This window comes from Arctopsyche grandis, chromosome 1 (genome assembly GCF_051622035.1).
Source record: "Arctopsyche grandis isolate Sample6627 chromosome 1, ASM5162203v2, whole genome shotgun sequence".
Taxonomy (NCBI): domain Eukaryota; kingdom Metazoa; phylum Arthropoda; class Insecta; order Trichoptera; family Hydropsychidae; genus Arctopsyche; species Arctopsyche grandis.
The window spans coordinates 38,970,146-38,992,488 of NC_135355.1; the positions used below are offsets into that span (position 1 = coordinate 38,970,146).

The 22,343-nt window shown below is 33.4% G+C and overlaps 1 protein-coding gene and 1 long non-coding RNA gene across 2 annotated transcripts in view; one reads left to right on the plus strand and one right to left on the minus strand.

Moving 5' to 3' along the window:
- Window positions 1-22,343, minus strand: part of LOC143919900 (uncharacterized) — a 118,824-nt gene that overhangs the window by 75,856 nt on the left and 20,625 nt on the right. The window lies entirely within an intron of this gene.
- Window positions 8,019-16,437, plus strand: LOC143919991 (uncharacterized). The gene is made up of 2 exons (XR_013261294.1): window positions 8,019-9,091; window positions 15,135-16,437. It is a non-coding gene; the product is annotated as an uncharacterized LOC143919991 (long non-coding RNA).

Sequence of the window (22,343 nt, forward strand, 5' to 3'; positions counted from 1 at the left end):
CACTTAATTTGCGCGAGCAGAATACAGGAGGAAAAGCCTGTTCCTCTTGTTCCTGTTGCACCCTGCTCGCGCAAATTAAGTGAGTATGTACCGTTTACCATGCACCCTTTTTTGATCTTTCGATTTTCGATCTTTGCCTTCCGATATTTGTGTTTTCTGTAATTTAACATTCTGGCTCGTCACGTAGACCCGTTTTTGACAAATCACTATATCAGTTTTGTGTTTTTAAACGTTTCAAAGTTCATTGTGACTAAGAGACGGCATTCAGATTGCTCGACGGCTAAAAAAAATGATTTACTAATCTCAATTTCTACTGTCAACCATTTTTTTTACTCTCCTGCTTTCTCGGACGATGGAGAGTTCTATTATTATTTTATGGCGGAAACCTGACCGCCGTTTTTTAAATTTGGGACTTGTTGGGATTTTATTATATGACTTTTCGGAATATAACCAGTTGAAATTTAATCAATCGAGTTTTTAATTATGAACAGTTACAACTTTTAGCATTCATAGTCTTTCAATATCGAGATATGTTTGAATTTGTACGATCTTCGAACTATTGATGTTGTGATCAATTGAAATTATACATAGTTGATAGCTTCTACACGAACACGCCCTGAAGTGTCTACTTTAAAGGCATGTTTAACATATAGCTTTAGGCGTGTCTTTAATACGTCTTCATATTTCACAAGCTGCAGTCTATTTTCACCGAGTTCATTCGCCAAAACGAGGTCTCGCATGCATAAATATGTAATTGACGCTGCATCTGAACCTCGACATTTGCATGAATGAACCGAGAAAACTGCATCGACAAGACCCAGCCAGACTCACGCTTACTTAGTCCGTCGACAATTGTCATCGTCACATTAATTCTATTAGAATTTAGGACTATAACACGTCGACTCAAGGTCAATATGCGTAAAATTAGGCACCGACCCGAATTCGAGGACTTAATTAGCAATTTATTTGTTAAGCCCCGTCGAACGAGAGGTCACGCTCGTGTCCGGAATCCGAAATCGACACATCCTGAATCATCCTTGACGTCTCGCTCTGGAAATCATTTTCGCTTTGAAGCTCGACGATTGAACTTGAATTTCTTCATTGTGTCGATTTAATTGCATTGGCAATGGTGTTGAAAATCGATTGTGGTGTTTGTATCGCAATTGCACAGAAAAATGCGAAAAAAAAGCGCACATTCAAAATGGCAACCAGATGACTGCACACACAATATGTACAGTATGAAGAATATTTTTTAAGTTAAAACATAGTTGCACCGTCAATCCTCAGCACCTACATATGTATATAGGGAATCACCTTTATTGGTCATTTTTCGAAATTATTTTAACAAGAATTGTAAATAAGTTTTTGAGCTCTTTTTCCTATTATGCCATACATTAACAATAGAATAATATACTACTATGATTACTAAGAAAATTAAATTAAAATTGTAAAATAGAAAATGATCAGTAGATGAGTAGCTATTAAAATAGATATAAGATGTATTGTGAACATAATTTAGCAATAATAAAAAGCATTTAAAAATCAAAATCAAATCAAATTATTTTAACGTATTTTTCTGGTAGCCTGCGCTCACCATTATTTTCTTAATATTTTGATTTTATCAATAATAAATATCAATGATTTCTCCATCAAGATATAACAAGTTGTTATTATTATGATTAAGGTTATTATTATTATGATTTTATGATTGCATGACGCGTTAGAGCTCTCTGTAATGTCACTGTGGCAAATACATATGTTAAAAATAAAATAATTAAATTTGTTCTATGAGTGGAATTTTGATCTTCTCTCTTCGATTTGGGCCTCGCAGGGATATTTTGTATTTGCGGCTGGTTCTTATACAATATATTGGTGCTGGCTATAGGTGCAAGATATTTCCTACTTTTTATTTTATTATTTGATATTTTTACTCTATCTGCTATTATTATAATATTATTGGTTATTTATGATTATGTATTTTTTGTCTGTGAATATATGTATGTATTTTTATTTTTCTTATCTCTCTGTATTTTTTGACCATTTTGACGCATTAGAGACTCCTGTAATGCCCCAATGTTCCAAACTTAAACTTAAAATAAATACAAGGATAAAATATCACCGATAAAACTCTAGAGGGGTGATTTTTAGCCTGGTTGCCATAGCATATATCAGGCGTGCTAGTATTTTTTTTACATGTGCAAAACTATTTAAAAATAAACACTTGTCGTGTACCTCTCTGTGTGTCTGCACCTTTATTCCGATCATAAAATCACGCCTTCAAATGGTTTAAAAATATTTTTAATTTGCCTTTGATTCAATGCCCTTCAATTGAAATAGTCACTGAGCTTTGATTATATTGAATGAGTGCGACGCAAACATCTCAAAAATGACAAGTGTCCTCTCCGAACCGGTCCAACCGGTCCAGGGATACCCCGATTCGTGGAGGAAAGGCCACAAAACAGACTGGTCCTCTTCTGGTTACCTTCTACGCACCTTACGATTGTAATTGTTATTGGAATTCCTGTGTGAGTTGGCTCGTAGTCACGCGAAGCACAAACAAACGTCGACAATGCGGAAAAACAACGAACGAAACTGCTTCAGTGATGAATACAGTTTGTTTTAATTTCTGCTAAGTCGCATTGTCTCTTTGAGTTATTTTATAAATGCTAACCAGTTTCTTGCTGCAAACTCCTGGGGTGAAGAATTCGACGCAGCCACCACATCAACACCTACATTCTTCCATATCAAATGAGACTGACCACAGGTATCATTCATTTAAAAGGATTTAAGACGATAAGACATGAAAATATAAAATAAATTATTTCCAAGAAAATTTACTATAGACAGTAATTTGTATGAACACTTTTATTGGTTGAATATTTTTTATTATTTATTTTGACTATATATAAACATTGCTTCAAACGTTGAACTGGATACTTAAAACTTGGCGGGTAGCTCGCATACTAATAAGAGAAAATTTACATAAAATGCATGCAATACAAATATATACCGTGAAAGACATCTTTATATGTGTTTTATCGTGTGAAAAACAGCAGGAGACTCATCACCAGCTTCCACTGCAACCTCACGAAGTATACAACTTTGGATTGTTCAAAACAATATTCATGTATGGAGAACGAGTACAATTAATCGTGCTTTTGACATTTAACTTGTTAATTGGAGTTGTTTTTCGTGAATATTATAATTAATGAATCACCAAATGGTAAACATGTTTATGAATCGGCCTGGCGTTCAATGATCTTTTTATGATTTGTTTTGAACGCCGACGCGTTCCTATTTGGGATATTCTCGTGCTGAAAAACACCTCGTTATTATCCAGACACAGATGCCTCATAAGGACGACAGAAAGTGTTATACAAAGCAAGCTAACAAAGGAGTTACCCAAGATCCAAAAATAACCTGGCGATCGTCAAGAAACGGGGTGACCTGAGTTTAAAAAGGATTTGTGTGTCATTCATTTAGTATGTTCTGTTACTATGTACATACATATGTATATGCACAATCCTTTTTGATTCCTTTCTTTTCAACAATAGATACCACCCACACTTATAAACTGCGTCTTCTTTTGGGTATAAACTACTGATTCCCGGAAAGATGCACTAAATTGCACTGAATAGTAAGTAGCGCAGTTTCGAAAAGTCATAATTTTCAAAGGCGCTCAAAAAGAACTTACGCATTATAATTCCATAAAAAAAGGTTAGCATCCTCGGATAACATACAAATACCCCTTGACGCTTTTTTTTTATTATATTGCGTTAGTTCTCTGTGAGCATCTTCGAAAGATGGATGTCTCGAGAGTGCAACTATCTCGAGTGCATTTTTCCTGTCACCTAAACTACTATATGAGATCTTATATTCTGCTGTTATTATTGTATGTTACTTCACTGCCTTTCATAGATTGATCTCATATCTTATTGGGTTTCTTTCAATATCTTCTGGATCAACTCAATGGACATTTGTCCATCACTCTAACACTTTTTATACGTTTAAATACTTTTTCATACATAGTAAGTGCGTTATGACTTTTGTCTAGCACTGTAAAACTTAGAAGTTCAAACACTTTTGCATAAATAAAAAGTGCTTTATGTTCCAAATTGGATCTCATCACCACTTAAGAAATAATATTCTTCTTTTGGGCTGGGATATCAACATTTAAATTTGATTCCTATATGAAATCTTATCTTCTGCTGTTATTATTGTACTTCATGGCCTTTCATAGATTGATCTCATATCTTATCGGGTTTCTTTCAATATCTTCTGGATCAACTCAATGGACTTTTATCCAATACTTTAAAACTTAATATTAGTTTAAATAAATAGCATAAATAGAAAGTGCTTTAAATTCGGTATTGGATCTAAAGTACGTTTAAATACTATTTCATACATAGAAAGTGCGTTATGTTCAACATTGGATCTCATCACCACTTTTGAAATAATATTCTTCTTTTGGATTGGAATCTCAACATTGTAATACAATTTTCATCTACAACTGTACTATTGTAGAACATTCACAGCCTTTCGTAGATTGATCTCATCTCTCAATGAGTTTCTCCCATCTTCTGGACCAACTCATTGGACTTTTCTTTAACACTCTAAAACTTCTAATAAGTCTAAATAAATAGAAAGTGCTTTATATTCAGTATTGGATCTCATCATCACTTAAGAAATAATATTCTTTTTACTTACCTCCTTTACGTTTCACATGGCTTTCGTGTTAGTGGTCATTTTTTATATCTCTTATCTCTTATCCGATCGTTTTCATACTTTGCGATATTGCTCATTTTGGTCATCAATATACGTTAATGTATCGTCTGCCATTACGTTGGAGATAAAATATCGTATACAACGGGTTTCAAATTTCGAACTCATCGAGTTGCCTGACGTCTACAACGCCGACGTCAACCGCGTTATACTGTCTTCTAACCTTTTCCCCTTGATATGCCCATTACAGATTTTAATTGTTTAAACGCCTATAATTCACTCTATATTTTATAAAATTTGCTCTATAGGTTCTCGTTATCTCTAATATTTAAATATTTATAGTTTTAACTCTCATATGTATATATAAATTTCAAATTTTGCGTCTAGCTTCATGTAATGTAATACACGATATATATTTCTATCTTGAATGAAAATGAATTTTTCAGAGTATGCTGTTGGTCAGACCTGGATTTGTGACTCCAGGTTGATCGTTTCCTATCAGAGTTTGCCAATTTTCTCTGATTTCATTGTTGAAACGGTTCCCGGAAAAAAAAATTGGCTAAAAATCCTTCCTACCTACTATGTCACCACTATTTGAAAATTTGATGGATGTACAATAAGAATTTATGTACAATTCATAGATGTCTCGTTAATTTGCGAGTTTTTTCAGTGTCTTGCAATTCAACGAATTATAATAAAAAATGCTGCATTTGTATTTGTAATTGGCCAGGAAGGCGCATTGGGATTTTCCTGTAAGGCCTTCCTGGTATATATGTAAAATAAAATAAAATAAAATAAAATATTGTTTTATGGCCAAATATGTCAAATCTGACATTTCACAGCTAAAAATATATCTGTTCACGGAGTTTTATCTGCGAGATAAGTATTCAATAAGAAGTTATATTGTATCTAATTGTTAATATGATTTACAATAAGCTGACATACATTTAGTTTTTTACAATAAGCTTACATACATACATCACATACAATTATTTTTAGTTATCAGCTGATTTAATTTATCTGATGATTGAAAAGTTCATTTCTGTAAATACATAAACTCATTTATGGACAATCATACATTGATAAACTATTCTTAAAGCAAATCATTATTAGTTACCAGCTGATTTAATTTATCTGATGATTGAAAAGTTCATTTCTGTAAATACATAAACTCATTTATGGACAATCATTCATTGATAAACTATTCTTAACTGTATGGATTACATTACAATTTCATTGTTAATATGATTACAACTTCAATTTTATCATTAAAGCAATCTTAGTATTAATAAACTATTCTAAACTGATTATGTGATGATTATGTGCCTTGGTATGTATGTGATGATCTAAAAGCGGCCCATACCTCTTAGTAATATATTTAATTACATTAGTTTAAGCCGGGATCATAATTTTGATTGAAACCCCAATCATTGAAATCTTTTTGATTGAAACCCTAATCACTGAAATCATTTTGATTGAAATTTTAATCCCACACATTTGTACATTTGTTGTTGAAATATTGATTAAATTGCCTTTTTATTTTAATAATTTGAGTTGAACTCTGAATTTATCTGCTGCTGCTGCTAGAAACTCGGGGTTCCTTTCATCTTCTGGGTTATCTCAACAATCTTCTTCAACAGGCGTTCTTTAGGTATTCTGAGTATATTCCTCAGCCAACTTACATAGTTGGTGATTTAAAAAAAGCCGAAAAAGACTTAAAAGCTCGAGGGTGCTTAATTGGCTCTCTAAAGCAGTCTTCGAGCTTTGTTGATTGATTGATGTGAGCAAAAAAACTATTATGCACACTCAAGTCGTTACATAAAAAGTTGAATTATGCACAGTACAAAGGCGTAAGCAGTTCTATATCAGCAGTTGACATTTTGCGTTGGCAGAAACACGTTCCGACAATGACAGACGTATATATTTTCGCGGGTTTAAAAATATTAGTAGCTCCAGACACGTCGATTAGCATATTTGCTTATTCAAACCGTAATGACAGTGTTCAGAATAAAATCGATCGGCCCACCTCACAATAAAAGTGTTTTCGATCATGGGTCGCTTTTTCGTATAAAATTTATAATACTGTACATTTGCGCAAGGTCGTAAAATTTATAGTAATGGTCCAAAATCGAATTTACAGTTAGGCCCAAAACATTATTTTAGCAATCGACTTTGACTGCTAGATTTATTTTTTACCGCAAGGAATCGGCGCATTCGTAGAGAAGAAGAAAAAAAACAAAACCGAAAAACATAAATCAACTGCAAGCCATTGAAGCGAGATAATGATGACGGTGATGAAATTGAATTTCAAATTAAAATTTTACGGCTTAAAATAAATTAAAAACAGTCATCACTTTGTGCGTCATAAACATGCTAAATATGCTAAATAAAAACAAGGTTAAAATACAAGTAAGCAAGTTGAAAGTTAAACATTACTTTACCTCTCTACTTGCATCATGCATATTTGAAACACGTCAACATCTATACCTATATAATGCATGTAACTTAACAACTTAAACGAGGACTCACCCCCACCATACGAAAAAGGTGCGCACGTCGGTTTATGTACTGACTGCTGCTTTTGCGCATATTTTTCGAGGAGTGGGGGTAAGCCATCCTCAATAGAATGACGAGGTAAATGAAAACAAAACAAAAAGATCGACCGATTCGTGCAGTGAGATGGCCATAACAAGCATATCGAATCACCATTGTAATATAAACATTTTTACATTCATTATATAACCAATAAGTGAAGTAAAAATATATATGAGAGATAATGAGAACCTATAATGCAAATTTTATATGAAAAAGAAAAAGTTATAGGTGTTTAAACAATTAAAAGTGGTGGAAAGGCAAATAAATACGGCAACTTACCATTAGACGTCAAGGGATGCGGTGCATTCGCTCTAAAATCGCCAGACAAATTGAACGACAGATTAACGGACGGCTGCTTTAAATGCAATTCTCATCTTCTCGAATGATAGATTGCACATCAGATGACGGGTAACCTTTCGATGTGCACAGATGCAATTATTAAAATGATAATTATTAAAATTGAGTTGGATCTTTCAGGTGAGTTTAATAAGGCAAGATTCGATAAGTTCCGAATCTTGCCTTATTAAACTCGCCAGAAAGATCCAACTCAATTTTAATAATTGCATCTGTACACATCGAAATGTTACTCGTCATCTGATGTGCAATCTATCATTCGAGAAAACGAGAATTACGTTTAAAGCTGCCGTTGAATTAGTAGAGTGTAGACAGTCAGTCGAAACAGATCACATTTTTTTCTTTTTCAGAACACATTATGAATGAAATTGATAAGTTAAACAAAAGAGTCATCTTCCATGAATAAAAGGGTACTAAAAATATATAAAGTTCTTTTTTTTTGTTTTTAGAGCCTGCACCACATTCCCACCTGTTTTTAGAGCCTGCATCTCGTCATAAAGTAATAATACTCTGATACAAACTGAACTTGCTTGATAACTTGAGTATATTTTGAGGTTCACCTTTATCCTCAACTTGACCAACGCTTTTACTATACATATGTACATAATTGACTGACATACTTTTATACTACAATAACATTGTGCTGTAAGATTTTTCGCATGCCTTATTAACGAAAACATATACGTGTTTATTAAATACTATTAAACTATTACACATTGTTATTTGTTGACGTTAAACCGTTAATACCGTTCGTCTACTGTTGGTTATTGTATAATATAAAAGGAAACCGTTATAGGAAGTGCATTTTATAATACCGCGTTCAATACGTGTGCATTTTGTTCGATTGTCTTCTTCCTTATAAAAACAAACACAGTTCTTCGACATACAACGAAAATCAATTAACTAAGTCAACCACGAGTACAAACTGCAATGTCTAGTAAGAATATAAAATATTTTTTATAATATGTTGATTATATTATCATTTGAATTTTTGATATTACGCATATACATATATATATATTTTTAAATGCTTTTTATTATTACTAAATTATGTTCAGAATACATCTTATATCTATTTTAATAGCTACTGATCTACTGATCATTTTCTATTTTACAATTTTAATTTAATTTTGTTAGTAATCATAGTATTTTATTATTCTAATGTTAATGTACAGCGTAATAGGAAAAAGAGCTCCAAAACCTATTTACAATTCTTATAAATGCTCATAATATTATACATCTAATACATAATATTAATTAAAGACTAATGGGACGACAATATGAAATTTGACACATTTTGAACAAATAAAATTATATTGTCCGAACAATATGTAACTTAATAGATTTTCGTTGCAAGCCAACAACTCTGTAACCTGCAACGTGGACTAGTGGTTAGTATATGTATATTCTTTCGAACATAGTGGTCACGGGTTCGAGTCCCAATGTTTGTTGCTGGCCAGACCTTGGTTTGTGCCTCCAGGTCGATCATTTCCTATCAGAGTTTGCCAATTTATCTGATATTCATTGAAACGGTTCCAACAAATTGGCAACCTAAACCTAGTTCTGGCAATTTTCAAGTTTCCAAAAAATGTTGCAAATTCGTCCATAAATGTCTTGCAGAACGATTTATATGTTCAAAATGTAATTAACAAAAAATTTATCAAAAATTTATCCATGGAAATGATGCTTTGTTAAAATTATTCTAATAATTGTATATCTATGTATGTTTGTAATTGGCCAAGAAGGCGCATTGGGGTTCACCTTTTAGGCCTTCCTGATATATACCTATACATATACTTATATGTATACATATATACCAGGAAGTATGTAAAATAAAAATAAACTCATTCGACTTTTTTGAAATAAATTTGATATTTAAAATATTTTATATATGAAAAGGCCATGCCGACCATGCCTAATATGTACATCGATGAAATTCAACAATTTTAAAAATGCGCGAAAATTCGCTGATTTGCCAATAATAATAAACAACTTGGCGTGAAACTGGATATACGACTCGTGTATAAATTACTGGAAAAACCCAAATTTATCAAGCATTCGTAAGGCAAACAATGTTTGAACTCTCCACTCTCGGTTAAAAGTTTGTTTAGGCTAAGCGCTTTGCAAATAAACACCAAAATTTTAGCACCGTTCGGTTCGGAAAGAAAACAAGAAAATTCTTAATCGATCGAAGTCTGGTCGGTGTAAATTTTCGTATTAAAACAAAATTTAAGTGCTTTCATTGAAAGACAGTCTTAAGATGAACGGCAGACGTCATCGAAGTGAGTCAATATACTTTAAATGTTTACATATATACTAATCAGATTGCACTAATAGGCTATCCACTTAATAATGAATGATAAAAATACCAATATACACATATATAAAATTGAATGTCTCTCTGTGTGTCTGAAATAGACTCCTAAACCACTGACCTGATTACGATGGAACTTTCAGTATTTGTTGTATGCATGTCCGGGAAGATTACTGTGAAAAAAGACGGGCAAAACCTCTTAATAATAATATTCGTAATTACGATTTTACTGACGCGAAACTAAAGTTATCCTCCCGCTTTCAACGCATCACGCCGCGAGTGTGACAATAATCGCGCCGCGCCTACCTTGCACTTGAATTTTCTGATCATTCAGGGCTGTACCAAAAACACACAGCGGATGGCTCACGTCATTAAATATATCTATACCTATATATAAAATTGAATCTCTGTGGAACGGCAACAAGAACGGAAACGGGAACAGAAAAGGGAACAAGAATGGGAACGGGAATAGAAAAGGGAACAAGAATGGGAACGGGAATTGCACGCATTATTGTGGCATTGCAACACATGCTGGGTTCAGATAGTGTTTTTATAAAATTCATAGAAGGAAGAAAAATTGATATAAAGGATTAATGTAATGAAATATAAATATAAAACTAAAAGCCTTGGGTCGCGGAAGGAAGATATGGTATTTATAATTAATCTATACTTTCCTGGCCAGAAACATTGTACATTTGATACAAGTATTATACAAAGTAAATACATATCAATTAACACCCACAGAAACATCTATGGTCAAATTTGTAAATTTGCAGCATTTTTAAACAATTCAGCGAAATTCTGTAAATACAAATCATTAATGGTCAGATTTGTAAATTTGCAGCATCTTATACAATTCAGCGAAATTCGAGATTGCTGAAAACTCGATATTTACGAGAGAATGGATAAGGTTGCCAATTTGTTGGAACCGTTTCAATGAAAATCAAATAAATTGGCAAACTATAATAGGAAACGATCGACCTGGAGTCACAAATCCGAGGTCTGGCCAGAAGAAACCAGTAGTATTTGAACCCGTGACCACTCTGTTCAAAGCATTGCATGCTAACCACTAGTATATTCAGCTGGTTTCTGAGTATTCTAAGGTGACCCAAGTTTTTAAATAGTATATTTAATTATTATTGGATATAACATATTATACGTAGGTATTTACTTTTGTCCTGCGTGACTTTGTCGGCGCGGTTTTGTCGGCGTGACATTGTCAGCGCGGCTTTGTCGAGGTGCAGTGATTGACATACCTACTCCAAATCGGATACATATTTTGATGCATGTGTACCTTTTTTCATCGCTTGATGAGTCCCTTCACTTTTATCGTCGTTATTGAGACGTTTGCGTACTTCGAGTGTATATGCCTCCATTACAGGTATTTCAACAGGTCCGAGATAATTTCGAAATGTCAATTAAACTGCAGTACCGTTGAACTTGATTGCACGCGACGCTATCGCAGACACAAGTAGAAAAAAATGTACGCACTTGAAATGGCATTCTTATAAAACAACAATGGAGGATAAGCAAGTTGATCATGCACATTCCGCACCTCTTTTCGTACGTGGTATAAACGCCTTTTGTTCTCCGAATAATGACCGATTCAAACCGACAATTTTAATGTCACTAAACAGCTTAAACAAAGTGAAGTTAAGATACAATAACAGATGTGTCTTCGTCTTCCGCAGATGATGATGCCTCCATGCGCACTAATTTGAACGCAGTTTTAAGATCAAATTTAGTTTTTCCTTCTTAAATTGTAAAATTGCAATTAAAAAAACAAATTTTGTTCGACAAAAGATTCTCAGAAACGAAACGTGTAGGTGAGAAGTATAATATGACAAGGGTAATGGACATGGTGGATAAAGTGAAGAGATTGAAATGGCAATGAGCAGGCCACATGGCTAGAAGAATAGACGAAAGGTGGACAAAACAAGTGCTAGAATGGTACCCGAGAGAACTCAAAAGGGTATAAGGGAGACCGCAGGGAAGATGAGTAGACGAAATTAGGAAAATTTATGGGGTGAGATGGATGAGAGTTGCGCAAAACAGACACGAATGAAAGCGTGTTGGAGAGGCCTTCATCCAGCAGTGGATGGTGAGTGGTTGTAGATGATAGTAGATGGTGATTGGTTGTAGATGATAGTAGATGGTGAGTGGTTGCCAGCAGCATAGCTCGGTCGTTAAGCTTCTGCCTAGCACTGAGAGGCGCCGGGTTATATCCAATGAGCTGACCTCGATTGAAAATAAATTTTCTGATTTTATATGTAGTGCTGCTGGTCACACTCGGATATTAGTGACTCCAGGTCGATCGTTTCCTATCAGAGTTTGCCAATTTTTCTGATTTCATTATTGAAACGGTTCCCGATTAAATTGGCTAAAATCCTTCCTACCTACTATGTCACCACTATTTGAGTTTGATTAATTTACAATAAAATTTATGTACAATTCATAGATGTCTCCTTAATTACGAGTTTTCAGTTTTCATAATTCATTTACTTGTGTAATAAAAATATTGTGCTGCATTGTTTGGCCAGGAAGGCGCATTGGGGTTTACCCATTGATGTATAATACACTAGATGGGCCCAGACGTGTTATTTTGGTCGGAGATCTTGTCTTCACTAACTGAGGGGTGCGGGGGGTTTAACTACCGGGGAAGTTGGGTTTTTTTCCCTACGACGCAGCGGTACCTACCTACCTACTAAGAGAAACTGTGCATGCGCCAAAAGGGAGACAAGTATAACAAGTGAGGGCGGATCTAGTATATTATACATCAATGGGTTTACCTGTAAGGCCTGCCTGTAAAAAGAAAAAAAAAAGATGATTATGACGATGATATCTCTCGTAGGGGTGACCGTGAAAAAGTCGAATGTGAAGAAGTCGAAAATGTTCGTTTACCATGCATACATATGAAAAACGGTTAGTATATACATACATATATATCAGTGGCGTGCGGTAAAATTCTCTCTCCCCCCGTCGTATATCCTCACTTAATTTGCGCGAACAGGATACAACAGGAACAAGAGGAACAGGCTTTTTCTTCCGTATATTGCGCGCACACATTAAACAAGGCTGTATGACAAAAATAGAGATAATTTCACTGCATGCCACTGATATATTTTGATTTTTAAATGCTTTTTATTATTACGAAATTATTTTCACAATACATCTTATATCTATTTTAATAGCTACTGATATACTGATCATTTTCTATTTTACAATTTAATTTAATTTGGTTAGTAATCATAGTATTATATTATTCTAATACTAATCTACAGCATAATAGGAAAAAGAGCTCAAAAACCTATGCCACTGATATATATTATATAAACATAGTACCGTTTACCATGCACCCTATTTTTTGATCTTTCGACTTAAGACTTAAGATATTTGCTTTTTCGACTTTTTCACTTTCGGTCCCGTGAGGTAGACCCGCTAACCACTAGTCCACGCTGCTGGTTAATTATCACCTTTACATCTGCGCAAATTTAGTTCGACTCTATTGAAGTTTTAGTATAGGTATCAATTACTTACAATTCGGAAACGTTTTTATTAATAGTAAGTAATTTATTACTCAATGATTTATTAGTGTTTGGAAAGGAAGCGTCTATATGTACATATATGCATGTATTAAAAAATTACAATACATTTTTTTTTCAATCACAAAATCAGTAGAAATGATAAGGTTTCGTGAACACATAAAAAAGCTTACACATTCGTACACTTAAGAGTATATCAGGAATTTACGAGGTGAACTCTTCTATGATATTGCTCTCGTAAATTAGCTCAAAACACCTGTCTAATATCCACGGCTAGGTACGAACGCACTATAAATCTAATGTCGTTTATAATACATTCGGAACAGAACGACCTTATCACACATACAATAATATTATGTTACGACGAAGGTTGTAAACGTAAAATCGCCTCGAGGCCTCTTCGTCGTTGCCCGATCAAAAGGATTTACCGATATTTTGACAGGTTGAGGAATTGCTGTTTGGTGTGCGATTATCGTACCAAATTTGGAGAATACGTGTTCTAGGAAAGGGCATATTTTGTAAAAAAAAACTTAAAAAAATATGGTTATTTTAATCTGTATATATTTTAATCTGAGCACAGGAAAGTTGTGTCTATGAAATCTTTGAATTTTTTATACTAGTCTGAAATGCATGGCCAATGCTAATTGCATCATATTGGGTGTGATATTAAATATCAAAAATTTTAAATAATATTTCAAAAAAAATCTATTACAAATCTACGACGATAATCTACTGACAGACATATTGTTTTGTTTAATTGAGATATGAATATGAATATTTAGCCAGCAGTGTGGCTTACATAATTGTAGCGTGTATGTTTAGCACCAAGTGATCAGTGGGTTCGATCCGCTATACTGCTGGTTAGATTTGAGCGTATTTGTGACTCCAAATCGATCGTTTCTTATCAGAGTTTGCCAGTTTTATCTGATCATTGTCGAAACGGTTCCTCAAAATTGGCTAAAAATCATCTTTCCTGCTGTCACAAATTTTCTTCTGTATTTATTGTGTGTACAATTTGTAAAAATTATGTACAAATCTAAAATCCATAGATGTCTCGATGGATTAACTCTGTAATTAAGTAATTAATTATTTGTTATGTCGTGTTCTTCAGCTTCTGGAAATACAGTGATTTATGTAATAATAAAATGCTGCATTGTTTATAATTAATTGTCCAGGAAGGCTCATTGGGGTCTTCCTGTCAAGCCTTCCTGGTATATAGTATAAATATCTATGTATATATAAATGAATTTCTGTCTCCTGTGTGTCTCGTATAGGCTTCTAAACCACAGAACCGATTACGATGGAATTTTCAGGATTTGTTGTATGCATGTCCGTGAAGATTAATGTGAAAAAAAATCGCCCACTAATGGGAATGAGTGTCATTTCAACGCAATAATTTCAAATGCGTTCACTGCCTGCGTTTTTCCGACAAATGGGAACGGGAACGGGAACGGGAATTGCATGCGTTATTGTGAAAATCAGATAAATTGGCAAACTCTGATAGGGAACAATCAACCTGGAGTCTCAAACCAAGGTCTGGCCAGCAGCAACCAGTGGGACTCGAAGCCGTGACCACTATGTTCGAAACCATATATGCTAACCACTAGTTCACGCTATAATTAAAAAAAATAAATAAATTATTTTACGTCCTTACAATGTTACAACGCATTGCACGAATGCGACAGTATGCTCGGCTCTCATAAGTCTCACGAAACATGGGATCGACTAGAGCAAAATTTTAACACAAATATAAAAATTCTATTTGCTTAGAATATTTAAAATATGAAGTTTTAATGCAGGCCCTCAAATAAATATGTATACATATATGTATATGTTACAGGGAAAGAATATTTCAAGTGAAAATATATTTTCACCAATTCAAGCAGTGAAAATGTATCAAACAATGAATTTACAACGTTTAACTCTATAAATTTAACCCTAACAACCCGATCTTAAATGAATATGGCCAACCCTTACTTAACCTCACCTATCCTAACCCTTAAATAATACCAACCCTAACAATCTAATCTTAAATTAATAAAACCAACCCTGAAAATATAACTGGTTATGAATTTATGATTTCACTGAAACTTCAGTGAAAATATCGTCGCGTAGGGGTGGGTGGAGGATCCAAATAAAAGTCCAAAGTCACTTCACAGCATTTATTGGGTGATTAAGGAGATCCACGCACAACCAGTGCTCCGTCCAGAATGCCTTCATATGGCCCAAGTACCTGCTCTTAAAGGGCAGGTCGCTCACTACATCTTCCTCGAAGCGTTTGTTTACCTATTGTTTAGTCACGTACCAGATACGCAGTCCCACGGTCTTGGCATGCAGTCCCACGCTTTCGCACTCTCAGTTCTGAGAACTTTATCGGGAAGTGACCGAATGCCGTTACTGACCACTAAGTCAATTCGGGGGTCTCCATTGTTAGCCGACTGCACTTAAGCCTGGAGATAATCCTCCAAAAACCAATTAAAACGGCGGCTCCTTTTAACATATGCTACAATATATTTTCACTTGAAATATAATGTCACTGTGACATATACATACACCAATTAATAAAAATAACAAATTGAATTGTTCAGAATTTTACAAAGGAAAAAACTATGAAATGCCATTAATTTTTTTCAAAATTCATTTTTTTTTACAATCATATCCATCAGTGAAATGCAACGAGAGATGATTGCACTTTTACCTCTTCCAAAGACGTTCGCTTTTTATTAAACCGCTTACGAATATCCCACTAAAGCTCTTCATTGGAGTAGTGCGAAAAAAAAGGAAACGGTATGCTTTCTTTCTGCTAATTATGTGCATAGTAATAAAACGTAGCAGAACCGTTCGTTATCTGAACGTTGTGCAAGAGCACTGTTTGCATAAACATAAACTGTGATGTATTCGGCTTTCTAGCGACTATCGTTAGATAAGACTAGATTTCATGCTGATTATTAAACATATGTACGATCTGATTATACGTATGGTAAATATATGTACGTTCGTATCTCCGTCAGTGATCCAGTCCCCGTCACATTTCAATCAACTCCTGAACTTCTTTCTAAATTAACTACAAACATATATTCCAATTAGCTATGAGTAGTGGGACTAATCAGCATTTGTAACCAGCATTTGAAATCTGCCTTTACCCTTTGAAGTCTGACGTCATTTCTGTTGAAAGCCCGCCACGCTGAAAATTTCCAACTAGAATTATTTACAAATCCAATAGAAAGCAGGTATAATAATGTTACGTACGCCGCCGAGTAAGTGCAATCGGATTAGGCCGAGTAGGATCCCAGAGACTGTGTTACCGTTATAATTAGTTTCAAGGATTATCTCCAGACTAAGTGCAAGTAGGCTAAACAATGACCACCGAATTGGCGGAGTAATGGCACCCGGTCCCTTCTCAGAAGTGACAGCGATAGCGTGGGGCTGAGTGTCGTGGGAATACATATCCGGATACATGCCTAAACAATAGGGAAGTAACCGGACGTCGAAAATTTATAAGGAGGTACTTAGACCATATCAAGATATTCTGGACGGAGCACTGGCGGTGCGTGTATCTCCTGAATCACCAATAAATGCTGTGAAACGACTTTGGCCTATTACTTGGATCCTCCACCCACCACTATGCAACAATAATATAAAGTTCGTAAAATATCACAAGATCGGTCTCAGGATAGCTAGACAGTCCAAATTCAAAGAAATGTTGAACAATCACGAGTGCCCATCCGCAGAGACGTCAGATATAACCGTTAACTTTTGGTCGAAACTCGCGAATATATCGGACATATCGAATCGCACAATCTACATTTTTTAACATTAATTATATAACGTATGAGTGAAGTAAAATATATATATATATATATATATATATATATATATATATATATATATATATATATATATATATATATATATATATATATACATATGAGAGATAATGAGAGCCTATAATGCAAATTTTATAAGATATTAAACAATTAAAATCTGACAAAGCGCGAGGGTGGCAGAGAGGCAGATAAATACGGCAACTTACCATTAGACGTCAAGAAGATCGAAATTGTAGCATTTTTTAAACGTGTCTATTACGATTATTCTTCACCATCGTACTGGTGGATTTGATTTACACATACATACATACATTGATGACCAAACCGAGCAAAATAGCAAAGTTTGAAAACGATCGGAAGAGTGTAGATATCAAACCCAAATTTTGCCAGACGAAAAAGCGAAAGCAAGCGATATGAGGCTTGTAAAAATTGAAGCTAATCCAAACAAACCCTAGATAACTATCGCCGAAGATTTCGAGTTTTGTAAAGGTGTGCTTAGACTCTCTAATATATCTTGCAACAATATAAAATAAGCAAAAGAAGTCTATTAATTTATGTATTTTTCCAAAACCAGTTCCATCTTCTTCATTGTTGTTAAAATATAATGCTCAAAATCTAAATGCCAAGCCACAATCTAAAATACTCAGCAGTTATAAATTCTGTATATAAACTGCTATAAATTCGGAAATTCCGGTGTAAGCCAGTCTTTATACACGTTGACAAATGAATGACATGCATTACACGACCCATGTTCAATGCATTTATTTTATAATGCTACCTGGAAAAGTTGAGGTAGTATTCTTGTTTACTCTGTATATGCTCAAAATGCAACGCCTTGTTGGCAAAACGCCGATCGGCGTTTGTCAGCATTCAAATGGTTGACCTGACCGTTGTTTAGCTGATATTTTAATTGAATTTTTTCTGAAATTAGCTTGCAGTTTGTATGTCTAATGATAGAACAGATGTTCCGGGTCGACCTTGCCTGTGACTGAAATGACAATTAAATCAGTCTCGGTGTTTCGAGGGAAATGTTCAGCCAGTTTTGTTTGTTGTTTGCCGTAGTCTCGGCATCTATTGCGATGCTCGCGAAGGCCGCTCAGGTTGTTAAATAAGTTGACATCGAATTGGTTATGCAAATATCGTTCGAAATTCGAGACAAGAATAACACAACAGTGATAAAAAAATAACCATAACTATATATGTATGTTATATGTATGCTTAAACTGCGATGTGTTTGAATTGACGAAGGTCAGGATGCGTACTACTATGTGTTTAGAATCTTCTGTGTTTCCGCGAAAATATTTCAAATATGTCGTTAGGATGTGACGCCTTAAGATTGTCTTTAATACGCAGAATATAATATAAGGAAAATTTTGTGATAATTGTACGTGTTTTAAGCATATGTATGTATGTGCGTCTCGTTCGGAAAAGGCAGACAGATAGATACCTTGCGTTCTTTGCGGAAAACGTGATTTTTCTCCCATATAGTTTATTTATTTGATTTTTTTTATCCCATTATATTATGTAAAGTATATGTACATGCACAGGGCCGATGAAAGGGGGGGGGGGAGCCGAGGAAAAGTTCCAGGACCCGGACTACTCGAGGGGCCCTACTGTTATATTATACTTTCTTATTCAATTATTTTAAAAAGGGTATTTTTCTAATAATTCTCATAGATATTTTTGGATATTAAAAATATATCTATTATATAAAATCTTTTTTTTTTTAGTTTGTCATAGGGATATTTTTTCCTGGTATTGCTGTCAGCGGCCCTTTTGAACTTTTGTATCAAAGTTTTGAATTGAAATCTGCCAAATTTTTATCAACCGGTTCTCTATTGAACCTTTAAATGACACACCCTCCCAATGAAAAAGACACTGAAATATTTTTTTCTCAATAGATTAAAAATTAATAGAATTTTGAAATACATACATACATATAAGCCAGCAGTTTGGCTTAGTGATAGCGTATATATTTAGCATCACTGAGGTCATAGGTTCGTGTCCTCGCCACTGCTGGTTAGATTTGGGGGTTTTGTGACTCCAAATCGATCGTTTCTCTATCAGAGTTTGCCAATTTTATCTGATCATTGCTGAAACGGTTCCTGAAAATTGGTATTAAATCTAATCCTGTTGTCACAAAAATCTGCCTGTGTATAATTTATATTAATTATACACAGTAATCTGAAATCCATAGATGTCACTATGATTATTATTTCTGATTAATTGTTATATTCTATATATTCTGATTGTATATGTATGTATTACTGTATTTCTGATTTCTGATTGTTTATGTATTTCATTAACGTACACCCGTCGCATTGGAGCAAATCTGTAATGGCGAGTGTGTATTGATTTGTGACAATAAAATAAAATAAAATAAAATATATGTATAAATAGAAAAATGTATTTTTTGTCATTTAATTATTTTTTTAAATGCATTTATATAATACAAAGAAAACATGCTTAGGATAAATAACACATCTTTCGAATTCTTAAAAATTTACTTTTGAAATTTTAAATTAAAAAATTACTTATAAATTTACTCCCCCCTCCCCACCAGTTTCAAAAACTTGAAGATCACTTTTTATATTTGTTATTAAACTGACATGAGTCAAAATAAGTTGAATTGTTAACAAATCTGAAAAATTTGACAAACAGTCTTTAGAACTACCATTTTTTAACAACCGGCTCTGAAGGACCTGGAGATACCGCTACGATATGTAGATGAGGAATAAAGTACTTCTATTTTTATATTATCTTAAATTTAAATAAATAAATAAAATTATTACCATTCTTTACAAAAATGTTTGCAATTTTATAAAATAAAGTTTACCAAAAACGTGACGTTACCAAAAAAAAATCGTTTAATTGTGTAGAAAGTTAAAGCAATGGAGTATTATGGAATTAAAATAATATACATATATAATTACATTTAAAAAAAAAAACAACTGCATTATATTTTTAGGGTATTTTTATATAAAACATGCGTTTGATTGTTTTTTCCACTATTCATGATCGGTGCTGTATTTAGAACATTTTTAGCGACAATTTTTATGAATAGTTTTGTACTAATTTTAAAAGGGATTCGTCATCTGAAAGACACTTACACTGCCTTAACATAATAAATAAATTATATTAATATGCAATATATCTTTGCATGTATTATACAATATGTACATATGTATTTGTAGTTAAATATTCAGTACTCTACTTGTCCTTATCGTTTTTTTTTTCATTTTCTAATCCAACATATTATATTTATATGCTAGAAAGTGCACACTTATGTATGTGAGTACTTCTTAACAATCTGAAGAATCGTTTGCGAAATAAGTCACATAGTATTTATAGAAAGGACAAAGCTCATTGGGCATGCACGCCAACCACCAATTGAATACTAACGAGAAATACACTCGAAGAATTTAACTTTTTTAGTCGAAGTTTAACGGTGAAATGTTCTTACCGATGTCTAAAAGTGTGTTAAATAATGTAAAATTATTCAATAAATCAATTTACCACCTGAATTCGTCGACATTTTGGAAAAATTGACAACATTTGCATCAGAATACAATCCACATCCGCAAGATCGCCCACTTTCCATGGATATATAATATATATTTAACACCAAAAATCATCGAAGATCATCATCATATTATAATAAATATTGATATATATTGCATATGTTCAAAAACGTGTCACACATCCGTGTATATTTACGATTATTACCGTACACACTGCACATATGTACATATTTACTATAATAATAATTCTATGTCAAATATTACTTGGAAAAATATATTATCGAAACAGAGACACCCGTCGTTTATCGCACACCGAAAGAAATATTTGCAAATTGTATGAAAAATACTGAAATAATTAATCAAATTGGCGTTAATATGGAAAACTGATCATACACAGACTCGCTTCGACAAATAAGCAATATTTACCGATGAAATGTAACATTTTTGCATAAATTTTCATTACTCATACAGTTTGTTCAATTTTCAGTTAAATAATATCAAAATCCACATATCGAATTACAGATTCGCATCATTCAACTACCGATTATACTTTAAAAAGTGAATGAATAAAAACACGCCATTAAAATAATGGCTAAGTACTTGTATGTAGCAATTTAAAAATAATAAAAGTCAGTATTAAATTTGGAGTCGTTTCAACGCTCGCACATAATTATTATCACTCGAGAGTAAAAAAGCACGTTCCATAATTACTGCCATAAAAAATACGTATCTTCAGTACATTCTTTCATAAAAACGAACTAATGTTGATAGCGTAAGTGTATCGCATGAATCAGTGGTTATACTCGTAAATAATAATAAAAGAAAAAAATAAACAATAATATTTTCAGTTCGACGTGTAGTTGAATACACCGTTATTAATTGAAATCAAAAATGGGCATCGGAAGTATTAACAATCGTTGTTTGGTATAACCATAAAAAAAACATCACTTCATTTCCTATTCCTTGTCCTTATGTTGAAAATTCGTACGTAACGATGTCTAAAAATAAATTAAAATCATTGTGATGATAACTTGTGTGATATAATACGATGATAAACCAATATGTAATTGTAATGCTTACCCAATTTGACTGTACTTACTAATTTTGGCTATATGCATGTACATAGTATATATCATACATATGTAGGTTCAAATCAGCCATCGGATTTTCGTCATAAGAGGTTAAATCTTTTCATATTCACGTAAGAGTGTTAACACAATTTGGAGAGCATTGCATTGATGACTACAAACTTTCATTTAAAAAATATAAAGAAAAAATCAAAGAAAAATTCGCCATTACAAAACGGTGTTTTTTTTCAGCTCTAAAATGAGTAACGTTTCTATATGTATAATACATATTGCTTACATATACAAATTTGAACATATCTATGTACATACATACAATGTATATATTCGTAAAATTTAAGAAGCTTAAAGTACATATGTATTTATGTAATAAGGGTTCTGAC